This window comes from Tamandua tetradactyla, chromosome 2 (genome assembly GCF_023851605.1).
Source record: "Tamandua tetradactyla isolate mTamTet1 chromosome 2, mTamTet1.pri, whole genome shotgun sequence".
In the NCBI taxonomy this organism is placed as follows: domain Eukaryota; kingdom Metazoa; phylum Chordata; class Mammalia; order Pilosa; family Myrmecophagidae; genus Tamandua; species Tamandua tetradactyla.
The window spans coordinates 7,818,704-7,821,638 of NC_135328.1; the positions used below are offsets into that span (position 1 = coordinate 7,818,704).

The 2,935-nt window shown below is 39.4% G+C and overlaps 1 pseudogene; it reads right to left on the reverse strand.

Annotated features, from left to right (window-relative positions):
- Positions 1-577: 577 nt before the first annotated feature.
- Positions 578-1,802, reverse strand: LOC143665687 (ethanolamine-phosphate phospho-lyase pseudogene; annotated as a pseudogene).
- Between the last annotated feature and the right edge of the window lie 1,133 nt (positions 1,803-2,935).

The following is a 2,935-nucleotide window of genomic DNA, read 5'->3' on the forward strand; positions in this document are numbered from 1 at the left end:
TATATCCCATGGGCCAGTACTCAACTGTTTTAAGTATAATTGTAATTTTGGAACACAATTTCTACATCTAATAGGATTAGTCACCACCACTATCAGCATCCCTCCTGTTTTCACAAATTTTGTGATTATTTTCAGGTGGTTATTATTTCTTTTTTTTGGTTTACATCATTGTTTTATTAAAATCTATACACAGACTCATATATTAGATCATTATAGAATTTACATTTTAAGGAACCAAGTCCCCCAAATTAAGAATTCTACTGCACTTTGCTCTCTGATTTCAAACATTAAAACATGAGAAGTAATCCTCCAACTTTACTGTTAAATTGCAAGTTTGGATGTAGTAGAATAAATTATGTTCAACAATCTCAGGTCAGGAATTAACAAGCTAGAGGCTGAACTAATAATCTTGACACGGTTTGATTATCATTTGGTTTATCCTTATCAACCATTGACCTTTTTATTTACAACCTAAACAGAATGAAAATTCCACCTTTACTGGGTGGGACAGAGTTATTAACAGAAGAGACACACCCACTCATTTTCAGTACCTCTGGACATTTATCTTGTTCTCCTTTCATGTCTCGAGCCTCTTACTGAGCAGCGAACGTTTATCTGTGCACAATCCATTTCTTTTTCTGCTGGAATTTTCTTTGGAGTCAATGCTGAGCAATTCTGAGTGTGCTTCATTAGGTACCTTGGTTTTGCATGGAGAATTCCCTGAGATCACACTTTCAATTTTGCTTCCTGTGGCTGCTTCTAAAGCTGTTAGGGCCTCAGCAAGTTGGTCCACCACAGACTCTGCATCTTCTTCGGTGAAGCACATTGACGGTTTTATTTTAAGCACATTTCTATGAGGTCCGTCAGCACTGAGAAGCCCTGCCCTCACTTTTCTTTCATCTTGTAGATGATGTGTTGAGCTTCATCTGTGGCGGGGGTCCTTTTCTGCTGGTCTTTGGCTAAGTCAATTCCAGTAAAAAGGCAACACCTCTGATATCTCCTATCAGAGTGTGTTTAGCTTTCTCTTTGTTCAGTAACTTGGTAAAATAATTCCCTACTTGTGTGGCTTTCCTTGAAGGTCTTCATTTTCAGTTATATCCAACATGGCCAGATCAACAGCACAAGATACTGGATTTCCCCCATATGTATTGAAATACCCCATCCCAGAGCTGCTGAAAGCTTCTGCGATTTCTTGTTACCATACGTACCATTGCCCATTGTTTTTCCCGTTGTGACAGTGTCTGGAACAAAGTCTTCATCATGCATTTGGAAGCTCCAGAAATGTTTCCCAACTCGGCCAAAGCCTACTTGAACTTCATCAACTATAAACACACCCCCTGCTCTGTGGACGTATCTTCCTTCCACATTTGTGAGCTTCTTTAATAATTTTCTTCACCTCATCTGCATAAGCAGTGGTTGGGACTGCAGGGTCTTCTCTTTTCCCTCTGTAAGTGTCTGGATTTGGTGCAACATATACAAATTCTTTCTAAACATTCTTTCGAAATTTGTGAGGACTGTTTTCAATTAAAGATGATCGGTGACCATGGTGTGCATGGTTGAGAGTGATCACATCTTGGTGGCCTCCGTACTGCCGAGCCAGGCGTAAGGCTAGGTCATTGGCCTCAGAGCGTGGGTAACATTGTTGAGGCCGTCCACGTACCGTTCACCTTTCTCATCAAGTATGCACTGCCTCTGGGCTCGCACTATTTTGATGGGACGTAGCGAAGAAAACTTTACATGAGAGCCCGATATGCCTCCTCCTCAGTGCCAGGGGTCTGCTGTTTGCTGGACAACTTGCACATGGTGGGGGTCTGCCAGCAGCCTCCCCTGTCCACTGGAGGCACCTCCATCGCAAGCCCGGGGCCAGTCTTAGTAACTGACCTTCTCTCATGTTATTCCCTTTTGGCTTTCCTTACACCGAGTGTCAGAGGTCCGTCCCTGCTGACCTCAGATGGTTACTTTTTATATAAACTTTAGAATCAGTTTTTCTAGTTACAAGAAATATTCCGTTGGTTTTATTTGTCTTCTTTTATGCCATTCAGTCATTTTTCATTATAGAAAATTCAAATATATAACCCCCAACTCAAATGATTTTCATTTCAGAGTTACTACTTTTTAACACATTTATTTATTTGGATAAAATACACTGACCATAAAATTCACCCATTTAAAGTGTGCTGTTCAATGGGTTTAGTGTTCTCCCAGAGTTCTACAGGCATCATCGTATTCCCAATCCTTTTCACCTAACTCTAGGCAGCCACTAATCTGCTTTCGTTCTCTGTAAACTTGCAGCATATGAAAAGGATTGCACAGCAAGGGCAAGTGGGATTTATCCAGATAATGCAAGGCTTGTCTCACTTATGAAAAACACTCAGCACAACACACCGTATTAATAGAATAGTAAGTAAAACTCACATGATCATCTCAACAAATGCAGAGCGTTTGACAAAATCCAATACCCTTTCATGATAAAATAATTCAACAAATTAGGACTGGAAGGGAACTAGATGATAAAGGCTATGTTTGAAAAACAATCATCTAATTATAAGTGATAATTAAAGACTGAATGTGTCTCCCCTCTAAGATCAAGAACAGGATAGGATGTCTGATCTCACCACTTCCCTTCAACAGTGTTCTAGAATTTCTAGCCAGAACAATTAGAAAAGGCAAAGAAATAAATTCACCCAGATTGGAAAGGAAGAATGAAACTATCTCTATTTGCAAGTGGCATTATATTGTACATAGAAAATCCTAAGAAATCTACAAATTCAAAATAATGATTAGGGCCGATAAGACAATTCAGTAAGTTTGCAGAATGCAAAATAAATATACAAAAATCAATTGTTTTTCTACATACTAGCAACAGCAGGCATCAACATAGATATGCAGGACAGTGAGAGAGCATTGAGAGTCAAGACATGAAACTTCACAATTT